The following is a 20,601-nucleotide window of genomic DNA, read 5'->3' on the forward strand; positions in this document are numbered from 1 at the left end:
TACAACTGCAGCATTTAAATATACATTACGTTAATAAAGATTTTTTACGACAATAAAGGTCCCCTTTTTATAGCTGCAGCAAGTTACAATTTTATAACTCTAAACTATCAACACAGGACAAAAGGCCTGTAACCGTAAGTCTGGCGCGTGCAGTACAAATTGAAAGTGTTCGTTTTACTTACTGCTGTGGAGCGATGATCAGAAGTGGATCTTGGCCCCCGACTCCCACCGTTATGCTATTCTATCCAACGCGTTCGTGCAGTCCTGAAAACCTAAGCCTGACTCATAAAATGTACATATACCTGTATTATATTGTTCTCTTATTCTAAACTGAAATAAAACAGAGTGACCATCGACTTTCATGCTTTTCAAAGAGCAATAAAACAGCCATCAAAAAGAATCGTAAATTAGCATTCATAGACTAGAGACCATAACTTCTGTTCCGTACGGTTTATTTATTGCCGCGGTGAAAGATCGCTGGTGGGATAGTGATGAATGATCGCAATGATAGCATATTTATAAAACCTTGGAGGCCGTGGGTTAGAAATTTGAATCCAGACTTGTGCCAATGAAGTTTTTGCAAGTAATATATGAATTATGATTTGATATTTGCAACCGGCTTCTCGGTGAAGATTATTTTAGCTGATGATTTCTTAAAAGCCTTCGCTAAATTTGGCACTTAGGTAACTGAGCAGATACTCTTCTTTGAGAACCGGCCAGAAAGGGGGCTAGTATAACGATGCACCAGTTGTATTTCAGTCGCTCCATTGGAAAAAGATTAGGATCATCCACATCGGTATATTCCAACCAACCACCAACCAACTGGACGGAAGACCTAGGTACAGATGGATCGACGAGATCCAGAAAGTCCTGTGTGGCACGCAAGCGGCTGAATGGCGTCAGATCGCACAGGAAAGGAACGAATGGCGCAATCTAGTGTCGGAGGCCAAGATCCACTTCGGGTCGCTGAGCCAGCGAAAACAACAACAACAACATCGGTATATTTGTATTGTATTGTTTACGGGCAGGTGTCCCCAACTCGATGGCTAGCGCCTACTTATTGTGTGGGAATCGGTATATTTGGATAGTACTATATAATTTGGTTGTGCTATAAGAGCTATTCTGAAGCAACCATTTTCAAACTTGGAATATAATTTTCATGCACTGACAACTAACCCTGCCAAGAACGCAGGCGACTAAATAGCTTTTCGTAGGTTTGTTAAAGAACAGCCTGCATGCATGCACATGTGGACGCCTGCCAACTATTCGAGTGGATCGATTGAACTACCCTTGAAATTCTAAATTGCGTTAGACACACTATTTTATTTACGGCGGCTCTAAACATGTCAATTTTAAAGGTTTTATTTTTAAACCTTGAACGCCGGTGCATGCAGCTTTAAGCACTGAACACACGAAGAGTCTTTATTAGCGTCTGCTAATAAAGACTGTCCAATGACAGTCTGTGAACAATTTCATGTCTAGTGACATTTTTTGGCGATTCAACCAAAGGTCGACTCCAGGTCGCACATCCAATGAATTTCTTGTACACTTATGTACTAAATGTCATTTGATATTTTACCAGCAGCTTTACAGTAAAGGAAAACATCACATCATAAGGATACCGGACTAATCACGAAGAAGAAATCTTGCAGTTGCTTGCCATCTGCCGGTTGTTTTTGTAAAAACTAGTGCCTGCTTAGTTGTCAAAGTAGATTTTGAAATTCGGTTGCCAAAGCGGATACTAGGGGGGTCTAAGAGTGCAAGCGGAAAAGCGCTAAGATGAGGAGGATTACATTTTTGACAGAGATCTGTTATAAGTTTGTGGTAACGTTGTTACGTAGGTATATAGCTTCAGCTTAGCTTCAGCAGGTAGCGCGTTGAACGGATAGAATAACGTCTCCTAAATCTAAATTACAGGCTAAATCATAATACAACCGTGCCCAAGATCTGCATGCATCTTGAAAAGCACTTGTGAAGAGTGTCCACAGTTGTCACGTTTCTCAGTCAAGAGGATAACTACTACAAAGAAGAAGAAAAAGATAGCTTCAGTAAAGAATAGCTTACCTAAGATCGTGTATCTGTAACTAAATAAAATAGTCACGGACACGGCGCACACCCATTTAAAAAAGCAAAGATGAGTCATTCACACCTCACAATTAGCGATAGTCATTTCGCAGAATCTATTTAATTAATGTACATTGTACATGGTTGCGTGCAGATATGAAATAATGAAGCGACGACAAAGTATATTAACGGTGACAGCTTGACAAGTGTCAGAAGTATAACTTAGTTTTGCTTTTTAATTTAAAAAAAAGTACTTGTAGCAATGGTGCCCGCGGGAATTTATGTTTTGATATTTTAATGTGTTGAAGGTGTTTTAAAGATTTCACATTTCGATTTTTTTTTTCATTATAACAATTCTAACTAGAACGATATATTTTCTATTACGTATCTATAGTTTGAGTGTAAGCCGGTTTATTCTTCCACCACGGGGGCCCTTGGTGAGTGTCAGGGTTTTTTTAGAAATCTCAAATCACTGCACCTTATAAAATAAAGTCCCCCGCCACGTCTATCTGTTTGTGTGTTTATATGTTCTCGATAAACTCAATATGTTCTCGATAAACTCAAAAACAACTCGACGGATTTTTTTGCGGTTTTCACCTATCAATAGAGTGATTCTTGAGGAAGGTTAAGGTGTATAATTTGTTAACCGGTGCGAAGCCGGGGCGGGTCGCTAGTAACCACTAGAAGCTAGCTAAACGTTTAGAGCTGGCCAAAATACAGGAAAAGTTTAGTTACAACAACAACAATATATGGTGGCGTTAAAGGGCTATAGGCTTACAAAGCTTTGTAATAAGGGATTCAAGCGCTTGTAGACTGGATTCGAGAAATGATAAATATCTGGACTTTTGTCAGGATACTCCTTAATACAGCAACCTTAGGAATGACAGCCATTCTCATTATCATTTAATATAAATGCCTCTGGTTAGCCGTAACCACATGCATGAGAACAAACATGAATGTTAACCTCCAACCCCGCCGCAGACCGCAGTGCGACCTCCGGCATCGCAATTTGTGGTATTCCTCATTTGTATTTTTTTTTAATGGCATGTAACATAAGCAATGATCGTACATTTTCCATCAGAGCTTAGATTATTTATACCAATTCCGTTAACACCACTCCGCTGCACCAAAAATGCTGGAAAATATACGATGTCTGAACATAAGCATAACATATATCAAGGCATAGCGATCGCTGACTGTGTTACCTCTACCTTTAAGGTCTGTCTGTACCTCCGCTCTCCTTAAATATTGAAGGTCTGACCTTCGTCCAGTCCGTATGTTGATGATGACAGTACCTCTGTTTTATTTACACGACAAGTAAGTCCAATGCCAAGTGCATCTTCTGATGAGGTCAGGCGCCGATCGGTGACGAAATTTACATTAGAGTTTATGATAAATAATTAATGAATACGAATGTATATATGGAATGGACACTATATAAGGAAATGTGTGTCAATAAGAATGACAAAATTAACATTATTTTGTAAGTATTTCTTTATATATTTGCATTTATATCAGATTTACATAAGTGATGATTTATCTCAAAAAATATTTGCCAATAATTCTTTACTTTTGTCACGCTACCCTAAATATTGAAATATGTTCTTGATTATAACACTTTAAACTCTCGCGTTTTGTACACATATTATATTTAATTACACAAACGGTCTACCGCGATAACGTCGCAGGTAACGGTCGGAATTTAAGGTAAAAACAATGACATTATATCACGATAGACCCGTTTGTGTAATTAAATATACCGGGTGTGGCCTGTAATATGAGCAAAAAATTTAACTTTAGGCTGTACTCCTCATACTGATCAACATTTGTTCAGCGACTTTTGAAAATAACTTGTACTTTGGTTTTTAATACACTTTAAAGGTTATTCAAAGACGCAATGTATTGCGAATTTTGTTATTTTTAAGACATGACAAGCAACGTCAATCACAATGATATGGCGTGGCAATGGCGTCCATTGAAGATAATATTTATTTTGTATGAAAAATAGGGAGTCTAAATACTTCATAATTTTTAAAAGTTGTTGAACAAAAGTGTCACCGTTTGAGGAGTACAATCTATGTTTTAATTATTTGCTCATGTTACAGGCCACACCCGGTATATGTTCTTGATTCCATCGTAGAATCTCGCAAATTAATTTCAAAATTTTCAATATTTCTCACCATCGTTGATTCCATTGCTCTGCGATGCCCGATTTATGTAATTTGGCTTTCAAACGCTGAATTCGCCACGGGGGACGTATTCATGCTATATCATAATTGCGTACCTAAATGATAATTAATATACCAGGTTCTTGTTGAGATTTAAATCAAGTAGGTAAGTTGAAATACATAAAATATGCTATTAGATATGAGTAAGCGTACTCGTAGATTACTAGAAGTTTATGCCTTTATTAAAGATATTTAATAAGTTTTGGCCACATTTTATTATATAAAAAAATCTCAGCTACACGTCAAGGTCACTGATACAAAAGCTACCGAATATACATAGAGTTATTATTATTTATTACCTTACCTTGCATGTCGCTACTAGAACAAATAAAGCACTTATTTGCAGTTACCTACGCTTGTGTAAATGTGTAAGTATGTAGATAATCTAACCTAGGATACACACACCTTTGTTCTCAATTAGTCATATTACGACGTAAAATGTAAATAGTTTCATGACAAATCACTATTTACACGTATATTACAGTAGTGTGTACATATTTTAGACACTTTGTCAGTGTCTCTATGGATTATTCCCACTAGTTACCACCAAGTTCTTGCCAGTGGTAACTACTGGGAATTTTTTGCTGTTTACTGAATCACTAACTGACACATAATTATTTATTACAGCACGCTATATTTATACTATACGATTTACACTGTTTTTATTAGTATTAAATTCTAACAATATTTTGGTGGTAACTACTGGGAATAAAAATTCCCAGTAGTCACCACCGAGCCTAGTTGGTGGTAACTAGTGGGATTTTTTTTCCCAGTAGTTACCACTGATAAGAACTTGGTGGTAACTAGTGGGAATAACCCTGTCTCTATCTACCTTGACTTACCTACGTAATGTTAAGTTTCAAGTGCTATCATGCTATATCATTCTAATATTGTACCCAAAGTATTGGCCCATACCGGGTCGCGCCTCTAACGTTCGCGCCACATGTCACCTGGCCACCAGCGCGGAACCGAACGGCAACAGGTTTTTAAACATTGTATACATTTGCATAAACTTGCTCTAGTTTGGTCCTGTTTTACACGGTAAGCTACCCTCTGGCTACGACCGGGTGTATTCACTATTATACTATTAGCGACCCGCCCGGCTTCGCACGGGTTAACAAATTATACACCTAAACCTTCCTCAAGAATCACTCTATTGATGGGTGAAAGCCGCATGACAATCCGTTCAGTATTTTTTGAGTTTATCGCGAACATACAGACCAACAGACGGAGTTTCATTTATAAGGTGCAGTGATATATACTTTCGTCAGGCAACAGAAAGATTTGCACAGAGTCCCTTTTTTTATACTCCCTTTTTATATTAAAGAATCGTGTTTTTTTGCATATGGTTCACATTGCCATTTATCTAGTGTACTGGGCACGTCATAATAGCATTCTACCGCTAAAATCCACAAAAGTCACACATTTCTCAACACGTTTGCTATTCAACCTTTCACCTCTACGTTGTGCAAAACACGAACTATGGTCGTGTTCTTCAGTATAGTGCTGTACTAAATAGCAAGAAATAATAGATAAATTGATTAGTTAATCCTGCGTTCCCATCTGGTTTAAAAACTACACCAAAACTTAACGCAACATAAATAATGAATAAAGAATAATAATAATTTAGCCTATACATATACATCCTACTGCCAGTGTTGCCAACTTGGCATAATTGATGCCAGATCTGGCATATTTTCACTTGCTTTGGCACCAAAATTTTCCATTTAGCATCTGGCATATTTTTTAGCATAATTTAGTCTAAGCCAAGTTTGCACCAAATTGGCAGCAACAACCCAGCAAACATTTTAAGTATTTTTTCCTAGGCTCGAAGAAGATTTTACCAATTTAAGTGAAAATTACGTCCTAAGTCACCAATTATTTTACGTATTGTACACTTTTACTTCCAAGTCAAAATATAGGGATAATAAAACGTAAATTTCACTTCATAAATACACCATGAAGTCAGGGACTTAGGGGTTGAAAATAAGGCAAAATATTAGGTAAAATTAACCTTAAACCCTGACCAATAGGTCAAATCTACTAATAAGGTATTTTAGGTGTATTTGCGACGTAATTATTACTTATACGGGGACTATGAAGTCACGGACTTAATGGTTGAAAATAAGTCGTATTACTAGGTAAAATTAACTTCGTACCCTGACCAATAGGTCAAATATACTAATAAGGCCTTTTAGGTGTATATGCGACGTAATTATTTCTTATACGGAGACCATGAAGTCAGGGACTTAATGGTTGAAAATCTGTCGAAATATTAGGTAATATTAACTTCAAACCCTGACCAATAGGTCAAATGTACTAATACGGCATTTTAGGTGTATATGCGACGTAATTATTTCTTATACGGAGACCTTTAGGTCGTCGATTTTATGTCGATTTAGCTACTAATTTTAGGTAAATGTTACTTAAAATAGATACCAAATTGCGACCATATAGTTAAAATCACTTGTAAAGTACTATCAATACCATAAGGTTGTGCCGCCATTTTCTTTCATTATAACGAGATGCTAAATATGAAATTGCATAATTTAAGTTGTTATATCTTGAATGGTGCCATCGCACGGTACTTCATTGTGCTAATATTCAAAATAAAACAATATTTTTGATCGAGTCAATACACTCACACACACAAATATTCAATTACAACACTCAATTACAAGCAAATATATGCATTTTGATTTTATAAAATGTTGAAAACTTAAATATTTCAAAAGCCCATCGATAGTTTTGTATGTTAACCTAACATACTGCACGAAAAAATTTTCTGTGCACTAGATTTCATCGTTCTTTATCAGCGTAATCGGCCTAAATTATTTTACATGACTTAGTGGCCGCCATTATCATTGCACAACTTAAAGTTGTTTTCTTGTTAGACATTTTGTTTCTGAGTGAAAAGAATATATAAGCGTAATGTTTGTGTCTCTTTTTCTCTTCATCGCGTCTCATCTAAATATTGCCTCGCAGAGTAATTATATGGATAAAAATATGTCGCCATCACGTCTAAAGGTGGTAAAGAATACCAAATTAGTACATTTTCACTACGCGGCACGTCGTGGCGACGTCGAATCCACGTCGGAATCATGACCTAGTGTTGACCTAATGGTTGTAATCACTAATTTACCGTTAATAAATACGTCGCCGGCACGTGCGTTTTTTCCCCATTTATGTCGACTCGACGTGCCCACGACGTCGATTCGACGTGCCTCATTTTGGTCTCCTAAATTGTGCGACCTAAAATAGGTGCCTTTTTCGGAATATCGACCAAAAATGTTTGCTGGGAATATGCGCCATCGCCTTATGTCGTTCATATGAATTATGACTTTTGTGGACGGATGGACGTCGACGGACTATATAAAGTTGGTCAAGCAGATCTTGTCTGTAGAAAAAGGCGGCAAATTTGAAAAAAGTATGTGTTTTAAATATCTAATTTCAAGGTTACATTTTAGCATATTTCAAAAAACTTTGGCATAATTTTAGCATAATCTAGACATAAGTCTAGCATTTTTTCAAAATCCGAGTTGGCAACACTGCGGCTACTGCTGCTTGGGTTATAGTCCCCACGCTACCCCAATGCGGATGGGGGACTTCACATACACCGTTGAATTTCTTCGCAGTTGTATGCAGGGTTCCTCACGATGTTTTCCTTCAACGAAAAGCTAGTGGTAAATATTGAATGATATTTCGTACATAAGTTTCGAAAAACTCATTGGTTTGAACCCGCGACCTCCGGATTGAAAGTCGGACTTAATGTACGCATTCAGTGCACTGCATGCAACTTAATGCAATGATGTTTAGCTTATGTGTATGATAATTGATAAGCGCGTAAGCCTCGTGTACTGAATTCCTTACACTTGCGTGGGCTACGCGAATACCGTGGGTGGAATCCACAAAACTCTTAGTTAGTTTATAACAGTTTTACAGAAAACCTACAAATACTTCCGACTTCTCGACCCACGGCCGCTATTTTTAGACTTCCATTATGTTCGCAAACTTGTGCTTTTAACGATGGGCGGATTTGTTCCAGTCAAATTGGTGTTCGGAAAATGTTTTGGATATCGTCACCGCAGCATATTTACGATGCGGCCAAAGATAGATTAGAGTGAGGTTGGGAGGGGCCGATATGGGTAAAAAAAAGTTCAGGAAAACATTTTTCAGGCAGTATACTATAATACTTAAATATTAAATTTCCCACGGTTTACAAAGAAGATCAATTTTGTCATGGAGCTTTTAAAAAATAGACTGGTTTTAACATGTCTGTTTGTTTGCCAAAATTAGGCTTCAAAGCCTATTTATTTTACGATGTTCACAGGAAAAACGCAATCTTAAACTTGAGCCATGTATTAAATTTACGAATCAATTTTCTATTAACCATACATAAAAATTCTGCCTAATCATATAGCTAGAGTTAGACCAGGATAATACTGCAACGATTTTGGTAACACACGCAGTATCAAGTGTTATTTTAAACGTCAACGTTATGACGTAGGTATAAATGAATATGGTCTAACTCTATGTCGCTTTATAAGACAACCACTTTCAGGAAAACTCTTAAATAATCATTAAGAAATGTGGCTATTAATGACATTTTTTTCTTAATCTCCGAGCTTCAACATCAAAGTTTTCTCAAAGCTCAAAGTTACAAAAGTAGTACCGAAACCGTTTACCTTATCCACTCGTGCACGTCATGTTTACCAAAAGAATCGAGCACAACATAATTCAGATCATTGGGTGTCCAAAGAAGAAAATCGGCCAAGTCCGTGAAAAGAAACAAGGTCGCAATTAATCAACTCTACAATTTGGCAATAGATCAATTTGGTGCGCTATTGTAAACTGGGTGAAACTCTCGCTTCGCTCGTGATTTCGCGATCGGTGAAGATGCACAGTTAATCAGCCGTGTGATTATGTTAGGTGAACTGGAGCGTTATTCTGACTTCGAAAATTTGACCTTGATTTAATATTAATTAAGGTGCATCGGGGCATTCGAAATTCAATTTTAAAAATGGAAAAAATCTTCTAAATTAAAAACACTTCTGTGGTAACGGCAAGCAAGGTGCCATAGCATTGTCAGCAGCGTAAATGTTGCTAAAGTATCGTGCTTTTGGTTTTATAGGTGTTGGTCAGTTTTAAAATTACTTGGCCTTTAAATAAATGAGGCGCAGCGAGATAATTTCGACTGCGGAGTAATTTCAACTAATCGGAATATCTTCCATGTTTTACATTATTTACTAGAGTCACACACACCACATATTTTTCGCTATCTGGACAAATATGGCTCTTGAAATTAACCCGCACTACCTTAACAATTAATTTACAATGATAGAATTACATCCGCGAACCCGGGCACACCACTAACACACATTGAATAACCTGACTTCACTGCACTTTACTTAAATATAATCAAGACAAACCACATACATACATAAAGCCTAGACTTTTCATTGTTCCCCTATCTGTAGAAAAAACAAACCTCTGTAAATATATGTGTTATCTATGCACCAACCAGACACAGATAGAATCCAAAAAGCGTAAAGTTTTCGAATATTCAAGGCAGTTAACACCTTTTTAAGTTTGAATCTAAAAAAGAAAAAGCCCTCGAAACAATACGGGTACGTCGTTTAAGCCTGCGTAGAGCAAAAAGACTGATTTTCTGGTGCTGCGCCTCTTTCATTATATTGTGGGTGAAAGAAATGCTATGTGCACCAGGATTTGTAGATGTAGATTGAATAACTATTGCTATTTTTAACGGCCACCTAGCCGAGTTAGCAACCTTGCCTATGAAAAAGGACGTCCCGGGTTTAAATCACGGTAAGGGCATTTATTAGGGTTCCGTACCCAAAGGGTAAAACGGGACCCTATTACTAAGACTTCGCTGTCCGTCCGTCCGTCCGTCTGTCACCAGGCTGTATCTCACGAACCGTGATAGCTAGACAGTTGAAATTTTCACAGATGATGTATTTCTGTTGCCGCTATAACAACAAATACTAAAAACAGAATAAAATAAAGATTTAAATGGGGCTCCCATACAACAAACGTGATTTTTGACCAAAGTTAAGCAACGTCGGGAGTGGTCAGTACTTGGATGGGTGACCGTTTTTTTTTTTTTTGCTTTTTTTGTTTTTTTTTACATTATGGTACGGAACCCTTCGTGCGCGAGTCCGACTCGCACTTGCCCGGTTTTTTTGTGTGTTCATTACAGATGGATGTTCTATGTATCTATCTATTATATGTATCTATATCGTCATAGACTACCCACACTGTTAAAAATATTCAGGGAATTTTACATAATTTTAGGGCAACTTTCGTTGCCCTAACTTTTCTGTATTTTTACATAATTATGTAATTTTACAAGGCGTATGTAATTTTACATATCGACCTGATTTCATTATTATGTAATTTTACATTTATGTAATTTTACATAATCAAACAAATTGACGGTTATGTAAAATTACATTTATGTAATTTTACATAATCATACTGTCAGATATGTAAAAATCTCACTTATGTAATTTTACATAATCTGTAAAATCTCATTTATGTAATTTTACATATCCGTAAAATTTCACTTACGTACTTTCACATTTTTTTCGGTAATATTACAGGGTAATTGTATGTTTTGTTACAAATTTCGTATGTATAAATACATAAAGTTTGTGTATTAGTAATGATTTTTATGTATGATTACATTTTATTCAGTAATATTACCGAATTATTATGTATTTTGTTACAGATTTCATGTGTAAAATTACACCAACTTAATGTATTATTAATGTTTTTTGAGTATTTTTACTTTTTATTCGGTAACATTACACAATTATTATGTGTTTTGTTACAGATTTCGTATGTAAAAATACATTAAGTTTTTGTATTATTAATGATACTTTATGTATATTTACATTGTATTTGGTAATATCACAGAAGTAATATGTGTTTTATTACAGATTTCGTATGTGAATTTACACAAAGTACATGTATTATTAATGATTTTTTTAAGTATTTTTCCTTTTTATTCGGGAATATTACCGAATTATTATGTATTTTGTTACAGATTTCGTCTGTAAAATTACACAAACTTTATTTATTATTAATGTTTTTTTAAGTATATTTACTTTTTATTCAGTAATATTACAAAATTATTGTGTTTTATTACAGTTTGCGTATGTGATTTTACCACAAACTTTATGTATTTTTAATGATTTTTAAGTATTTTTCCATTTTATTCGGTAATATTACTGATACAATTTATGTATTTTTACATAAGAAAACTGTGATTTTAAATATGGGCAAGGTAAAATTACTTTTTGTTTGTGTATTATTACCTGTAAAATTAGGTAATATTTCATGTTATTAGGGGATATTTTTCTGTAAAATTCAATACAAATTCTGTACATTTACGGTAATTCTCCGGATTTAGTTATTAACCATTCGTTAGTTTTTTTTCTTATGTATTTTAATTAATGCAGCCTGTCTGCAGACTGCATTTATTAAAATACATAAGAAAACAAATACCAACTTGCTAATAGCAAAATCCTGAGAATTATCGATAGCATGTAAATGTACAAAATTTGTATTGAATTCTTTAGGAAATATCGCCTAATAACATGTAAAACGAACTAATTTTATCAGTCATAATATACAAACAACAAGCAATTTACAGTTTGGAGGTTATTTAATAAAAAACAAAATTACAAAGAAATACATTTATTGATTTTCACACACTAAAATTATAGAGCACACGCGTATATACACGTCTACGTGCATATTATTATTATTTATTCTGTGACAGAGTACAAAAAGTAGAAGACATATACGACACTATAAATTATATCTTATGTACATAAGTACTTCTTATGAAAGTTATGAATTAGTCTTATAAAAGTTTCGGTTAATAAGGCCTATGTGAATCTAATGCGTGAAACCTATACCATTTCAAGTAACGAATTGTCTGAAAATGTTTGTTACTGACATTAATTAAAGTTAGTTTTTTTAGCATTAGAAAGAACTTGCAAGAAGTTAAGCGATCTTGACATGTCTTTTAATTGAAAAACGCTTTTTAAAAATCAAAAACTATTACTTATGACTTCCTTCTTTAGGATTTATTTTAAAAATATAGGTACCTTTGTATAAATTCTAATGTGTTTTGACAGTCCACTGGATATAGTGGATATTCCATATTCAAGTTGCAGTAAGCCGCCATCAATAGTTGTAACGACGTAGGCAGAATCTCAGTTTCGCTAACAATCGTTTTTTCTACCAGCAAGTAATATAATTATATTTTCATTATCTGTGGACAAAAAACATAATGGTTAAAACAGGTAATATAATAGGCCCCCAAATTTAATACTTCCTCCTCAAATAAGATAATTTATCATATTACGTTAAGTGGCACTACTAGGGAGTAAGGGTACAAGTCTCGGGCAGCGCAGTTTTAAAAGGGTGTAAGTTCCATGCCCCTTTTACAACTAAGCTGCGCGACACTTGTACCCTTTTTCACTAGGGCCACAGGTTTATTCAATACATTTACGTTTTAACACTGTATGTTTCATATAGATTATATTATGATTAATTATAAATTATATGAAACATACAGTGTTATGCTTCGCAGGTAAGGCATTTTATCATTGTAATAATAATTAAGTCTCACCTAAAAATACAATGTTAGGCGCAGCTATTTCGGATAGCTCTGCAACTTGAACCCTGGTTAATGGTTCCTGGAAAAGAAAAAGTTAATAAGATTAGTAAATGGAACTACTATATTTAGGATGGTACCTCACCTGGAAGAAAATGGATTATGAATTCTATCTTGGGTATTGCTCTCCCTCTATGTGACGGATGATCAAAATAGCGTGGGCCTATGTTGCACCAAACCTGAGTTCCACTAGGTACAGCCAGGGTTCAGCATCAGCTCTATCTTGTCAACTTCAAGCGTCAAATTTTTAAATTGACATCATACTGCAAAATAAATGTGGTTTGAGTCAGCACATTAATGCTTAACAGTAGGTATCCAATTATAGTCTATTCTACAATACACTACATTCTACATCTACAATTACACAAAAAATATTTCATTACGGATAGTCAAATTAATTTAGATTTACTCACCTTTTTCAATGATATTTTTTAAAGTTGGGTCCATTATTGGAACAGCTTTCTTGATTGTTTGGTCTACTGACCAAATTTTAATAACGGGCATGTTTTACTGTGAAAGAATAAAACAATTTATTAGTGTTGGTGACTATTTAATTAACCTACACAATCAAGCATGTACTAATATCGTTTTAAATTTAGATGTACTTAGCTAATAAATACTTACATTTTTTTAATGGCATACGACGAAAGCGGCTGCTCCAAGATTTGTAGATCAGGTCTGATCCACCCTGGACGTGGACAGGACACGATATCAACTGGACTTTGTAAAGGACGCCGAGGAAACCGTTAGAAAAAAGTTGAACCGCGAACCCTTTCTGGAAGTACATAACGTTTTGAGGTCTAATGCAGATTTCACTAGATATTCGATGCAAGAAAATAAAGGTATATCTAATACTTATATTTACCTGTTTTCTTGTTTGCTATCTCCAATTTATTTACACGTTTACACAAGTACTACGTTCTACGCACAGCGAGTGAGCAAGCGCCATTTTGATGTGAACTCATGAACTGCGCACAGCGCAGCTACAGGTTCGTGGCGGGGGGGGGGGGGGGGGTGCGCCTGACTAGCGATCGCGTGATCCATGTAGCTCGCGCGCCATTGGCGCGCGTTATAATATTGATCCGTGATTGGGTGTGTGCCAGTGCCGCACAAAATTCGTCCAATCCGCGAGTGCTAACGGATATGAATTCATATTTGAAGATTTATAGTTTATTTTTCGAAATTAATAATTAGGTACACAATTTTACCAATAATTGCTGACATTGGTACATATAAATAACATCGTAAGTTTTGTTGCTTCCAACTTTGATGCTGTAATTCACATTAAGGGGTTCCCTGGAGCCAATGAATGACCTATCTGAATCCCTTAGTTTTCTAATTTTTTTTTTGTAGCTTATCATACGGTAAAGTTGAAAAGAATTTATGTACGAAATAGGTATCATTTGATATTTACCAATCGCTTTTCGGTGAAGAGGAAAACATGGTGAGGAAACCGGACTAATTCCAACAAGTTTCCTGGTTTCCCCTCTGGGTTAGAAGGTCAGATGGCAGTCGCTTCTGTAAAAACTAGTGCCTACGCCAATTCCCGGGATTAGTTGCCAAGCAGTTCCCAGGCTCCCATGAGCTGTGGCAAAAAGCTGGGATAGCGCGAGGAAGATTTATTATCATAGGGTAAAGTGCCCTATTACCAGCCACCTGCATTAATCGTTGAATAACTTTTATAATATGTCCAAAACTACACGGAATGTTTGTAAGTATACACGGTGTAACATGAGGAAACCGAATAGCTTTAACCACGCATTTCTGAGGTCAAAAGAAAGAAAAAATGTAATATGAGTTTAGGTATACTTCACCAAAAAAAAAATTTTTTGTTGTTGTTTTGTTTTTTCAATTTCTTGAATGTACATGTACATAAAAATAAATGTTATTTGATGTTGATTGGCAAACTTTTCACTTAAAATTGATTTTTACATTTTTTTTTCGTAAAACCTACTTTTTGCAAAGCGTTACTTGTCACTTTTTGATATCTATCAAGAAGGATATTTTAGACTACGTCCCATAGCAGCAATATCACCATCAAAAAGGTCTTTTACACTGTGTAACAATAAAAACTTGTTTTTTTTTTTAATTAATATTATCTCTGAAACTAGGCGAATTTCAAAAAAGTTTATAGGACATTTTTGTCTCTAAATATGATCAGGAATACGCAGTTAAAATTATTCGATTTAAAATATTTCGGTTTCCTCATGTTACACGGTGTATTTGTCCGCGATTATCTCGCGTTTAGCTGAACCGATTTTGATGTGGTTTTCAGAAAAGTGTTTGTTATATTCGGGAGAAGGTATTAGTATACATAGAGCTGAGCTGATGCTGAACCCTGGCCGTACCTAGTGGAACCAGAAAAGACAAAACTGTGGAAAAATACATTTGGACAGCGCGGCAATGCCGCCAGCCTTCTTGGCACCCTGCCCAAAGGCACAGAGCTGGAGCCAGGTTTTTATTTATAATTTTAGTGTATATTGTAGTTAGTTGTAGCTTTATGTAGTTTTTAATTACATGTAGTTAATAATTTTTTGTAACATATTTGCTGTGACTTAATTTTTTAATAAAAAGAGACGTCATGATCGATTACCTTTTTTCTAATTGGGGCATTTTACCCTATCCCATATTTACTTAAAAATTAATTGGGAGGAAAACTAACTTTTTATCCCGCCAGGTGGTGGTGGCGAATTAGCGACTTTACCTCGCTTTGACATAAAAACTGTCAAACCACATACATTTTTTGTAAGTTATTCTATTCTTGTAAAATTTTCTCAAAAATGCCTATGTCTGATATGAATATTTGACATATTTATTTTTAGAGACGTCAAAGACGAACCCAAATAAATAGGTACCTACCTAGATATGTATGTAGATTTCGTATTAAGTAACTAAGTATTTCTATCTTTACATAATATTAATGAATCTATTTATCTTTAAGTAGGTATTAGTAGTAACGGTGTGGTGTGAGCACAAACCGATTTTGCCTAAAATTAATTAGGTAAGTACAGTCACCTGCAATAATATGTTACTCTTCGAAGGCCGCAATAATATGTGACACGCTCTTATGGCTCTACAGATAAGGTCGTGTCAGATATTTTTGCGGCCTTTGAAGAGTAACATATTATTGCAGGTGACTGTACCTACTTACTAAGTAAGTACCTAAGTACCTTCTTAATTTCGAGCGCACGGGCGGCATTCTCAGCAGGTTAAAACTTGTTTACGGAATTGTATTAGGGTATTCCACCTGTCCAGTTTCTGTTTCTTTGTCCAATGTGTGTTTTGTCTCACATTTTGCTTGAGAGAGAGAGAGTGAGATGCCATGACATTGGACAAACATATCATTGGACACATTACCGCACCGCACCAAGGTCATTGCGACGCACCCATAAGTAAGACCTTGACAACAACCTTGACAATGTCCTTGGTGCGGTGCGGTAATGTGTTAGCACTGTTAGCAGCTTTATGGTAACATTCCATTTCTAACCGCAGCTGCACTCCCGGTACTGAACGCGTCGCTGTCATTGTCAATTTCCATAGTAAAATTGACAGTAATGCAGCTGCGGTTAGAAATGGAATGTTACCATTAGGCATTAAGTAGTTTGTGTTCTATTCTATGTATTTAGGTAAAGGATAACTCACGCTCACGTTAGACCGGGCCGCATCCGGGCCGGAGCTTCCGGCGCTTAGGTACGTTTCTATGACATGACAGGCGAACACGTGATGCATTCCATAGAAAACGATGCGCCGGAAGCTCCGGCCCGGGCACGGCCCGGTCTAACGTGAGTCACCCTTAATGGGTACTCGTATGTTACCAGACGAACTCGCGGGCAAGAGCTAGGAATTCATAAATGTGAAAAAAAACCGGACAAGTGCGAGTGGGACTCGCCTACCGAGGGTTCCGTACTTTTTAGTACTTATTCTCTTTATTTATTTTTCTTCTTAAGTTAGGTTAATTATAATATGAATATAAAAGTAAAATATAAAAACACTTACAAAATAATAAAAAAAAGTTAAAAACACACAGTACTTATTTATTGTTATCACTCACACTTAATAATGAGAGAGTGAGATGCACTGACATTGGACAAAGAAATTGAATGCAAATTTGACAGGTGGAATACCACCCTAAGGGCCCCTTGCACCATTCCACTAACCCGGGGTTAACCGGTTAAATCTGGAGTTACCTTGGTTACCAGTACAATTTGACACTGGATTAACGGTTTAACCGGTTAACCTCGGATTAGTGGGACGGTGCAAGTGGCGCTAAGTTAGTTAAGTAGTAGTTTGGTATTTTTACTTTTATGCTGTTTAACTTGTTTGAAATAAAATAAATAAAAATGTAATGTAAAGACACACATTGAAATAGTAAATTTGCAGAACCTTAAGGAAATATTGGAAAATTTCATTGTATTGTTTTTAATTTTACTGGCATTTTTTTGAATATTACATAATAGATAAGTAAATTTACATAAAAAAAAATTCACGAAAGTAGGTAAAATCACGACACTTATGTAAAGTTCCCCGCGGTACGCGTGTTGTTTGCTGTTGGTGCTGTTGTTGATGTGTTGTTGTTGGTAATGTTGTTGTTGCTGTTGTAATTGTGTAGTAGTTTGTTTTCCAAAGGGAAAAAGAAATAAAGTTGTACTTTCGCTAGGACAAAAAGATCCGCTTGCGAGCACTTCATTCCTGCAGCTCGGCCTTCGGCCTCGCGTGTTTGGGAAATCGAAAAGGACGCTCCGGGCCTTCGGCCCTACGCGGAGCTCGGCCTTCGACCTTCGCTCTGCCGTGTCACGCCTAACTCCGTTAACTCGAGTTACATTACATGAGTTACGAATAACCAGTCTAAATCGTCTTAAAAACTATTAAATATATATCTTCTATAAGAAAATTTTGAAAATCTTCATTATTTACTGAGAAAAGCATATGGCTAACTCATGTAACTTCATTTTTTTGCCGATGGCGTCAGGCACAACTCAGTTAACTTAAGTTGTATGACTGACACAACCAAAATATCAACATCGTTTCTTAAGTTACCGGAGTTAGGTATGACTGGCCGAGCGCTTGATTCATACGACAACAATATTCCTATAGTAATACGTGTCACGTCTGATCACGCGAATGTCATGTAACTTGACTTACATGACTTCGTGTGACCACTATAGTATGGAAGAGTTGATCATGCGGAAACATTTAATTCGAATAAAATGAAAACTATTCAATTATGCGAAACAAAAATTAAAGGGCCCAGTCTGTGACCATATTTCCTACATGTAGATTAGATAAAATAAAAAAATTACGACGAACCGTCAACGATAACAGCATTTGAATCTTTAAAACTTTAAACGTAATTATCTCGAAACTCGACTTTTAAAGTTACATGAGATGCGCGTGACACGGCAGCGCTGGGTTTCGAAGCTCAGCGCCGCGTTAAAAACTGCCAGGGTCCCTCTATGACATTTGGTCGAGCACCACCTAGGTCTGACCGTTTGGCCGGCCCGTCCAACATTTTTCTGACCGGAAGCGGTAGACCAAAAGTCGGAATTTTCTGGAGATCACGAGACCGCCCTCTATATGAAACTGTCAAAGTCTAACACACCACGAACCTCCTTCTGGGAGAACAATTGTGTCATCAGTCAGTCGTATTGCAGCTTTATATAATATAGAAAAATACGTAGATAATAAAATTATTTTTGTCCCTGACATTCCATGTAATTTTACAGATTTTATGTAAAAGTCCATTGTCTTAGTGATTACTATACAATACATATTGAATATGTAAAAAAAAACATATTCACGGCCTCCTTAGCCTATTAGTTGATAGTGACCCTGCCTATAAAGCAGGACGTCCCGGGTTTGCATCCTGGTCAGAGCATTTATTTGTGTGTCTATTATCACGTAATATATTTGTTCATCAGGAGTTATGGATGTTGCCTATGTATTCAAGAATGTATCGATTATACATTTATACCTAAAGTGCCCACAACACAATTCTTATTGAGCTTACTGTGGGACTAGGTTAATTTGTGTAAAATTGTCCTATATATTATTTATTTATTTTACCAGTAAATTTACAGAAAATATGTAGGTATACCATTAAGAAGATATTGGTAAATTTCATTATATTGTTTGTAATATTACTGACATGTTTCGGAATATTACATAAGACTTAAGTAAATTTACATAAAAATGTATTTTTCAAAAGAAATAATAAATTTGCGAGATTCATATGTAAAATACCCGTTCCAATTGTTAAAAATCAATTGTAGTATTACAGATATTTATGTAAACGGGCATTTCTTAGTGACTATTACATATGTACCGTGTGCCTATGTGCATATGTGCGTGTGCCTGTGTGCATATGTGCCGTGTGGTGGCCGGCTTTAGAATAGCGCCAACCTTCACATAGGATAGGGTGTCGTACGAGGCGACTAAGTCCACAAACGAAGTAAGAAGCTATTTCGTCACAGGGGAGATGGTCCTCTTAGCATTGTTTTGCAATCCATCTAGGAGAAGGATACTCCAAAATAAAACCCGGAATGGAGTTTCCGTAAGGCGCGAGTAGGGTCCAACCTGAAATATGCGGCAGATTCCTGCAGCTGACCTGTCTCCACACGTATTGGCTCGCCTTTCCTGTGGCATAAGACAGTGAAGCTGAGAGGGTAATGCAGGTGCTGGGCATCCCTGCGTTTCCTTAATTCCGTCCCAGGCGGTGTAATGTATGTTACACCATAAATCGTCTGCAATAGACGTAAAGGCCAATGATTACATATGTATCGTGTAAAAAGACACATTTGAACAGGGAGTTTACAGAAAATTTGTAAAATTAAAAAAATGTTGGGAAATTTCATTATGTTTTTTGTAATTTTTCTGATATTTTTCGGAATATTACATAAGAAGTAAGTAAATTGTAATAAAAATGTGTTTCTCAATAAAAAATGGTAAAATTACGAGATTTTTATGTCAAATTCCCGATTTAATTGTTAAAAACACATTAAAAAAGTATTTGTCCCAAAAGTTCCATGTAATTTTACAGATTTTATGTAAACGTTCATCTCTTAGTAATTATTACATATTTATTATGTAAAAATACCATTTAAACAGTAATTTCTACAGAATATATATGTAAAATGAAGAAATGTTGGGAAACTTCATAATGTTTTTTGTGATTTTAATGACATTTTTTGGAATTTTACATAAGACGTGAGTAACTTTACACAAAAATGTAATTTTCACAAAATTAGGTAAAATTATGAGATTTTTATGTAAAATACCCATTTTAATTGATATAAACACATAAAAAAATGTATTTGTCCCAAACATTCCATGTAATTTTACAGATTTTATGTAAACTTCTATCTCTTAGTGATTATTATATATTTATTATGTAAAGCGACACATTTAAACAGTAAATTTACAGAAAATATGTAAAATTAAAGAATTTTTTGGAAATTTTATATTATTGTTTGTAATTTTCCTGACATTATTCCGAATATTACATTACACGTAAGTAAATTTACACAAATATGTAATTTGAAAAAAAAATGGTAAAATTACGAGATGTTTATGTAAAATTCTCTTTTTAATTGTTAAAAACACATA

General features: G+C 35.5%; 1 protein-coding gene and 1 long non-coding RNA gene across 4 annotated transcripts in view; one reads left to right on the top strand and one right to left on the bottom strand.

The window, feature by feature from the left end:
* The window catches only part of LOC134680358 (uncharacterized), a 112,509-nt gene that overhangs the window by 29,262 nt on the left and 62,646 nt on the right, over positions 1–20,601 (top strand). The window lies entirely within an intron of this gene.
* Positions 12,024–13,942, bottom strand: LOC134680573 (uncharacterized). 3 transcript variants are annotated; one of them, XR_010100476.1, is made up of 5 exons: positions 13,865–13,942; positions 13,624–13,774; positions 13,413–13,509; positions 12,955–13,262; positions 12,024–12,594 (listed from the first exon to the last, which is right to left on the bottom strand). It is a non-coding gene; the product is annotated as an uncharacterized LOC134680573 (long non-coding RNA). The 3 variants fall into 3 exon arrangements; XR_010100477.1 differs by lacking the exon at positions 13,865–13,942 and having other exon boundaries at positions 12,955–13,021; positions 13,179–13,262; positions 13,624–13,840; XR_010100475.1 differs by lacking the exon at positions 13,865–13,942 and having other exon boundaries at positions 13,624–13,842.

This window comes from Cydia fagiglandana, chromosome 3, assembly GCF_963556715.1.
Source record: "Cydia fagiglandana chromosome 3, ilCydFagi1.1, whole genome shotgun sequence".
In the NCBI taxonomy this organism is placed as follows: Eukaryota; Metazoa; Arthropoda; class Insecta; order Lepidoptera; family Tortricidae; genus Cydia; species Cydia fagiglandana.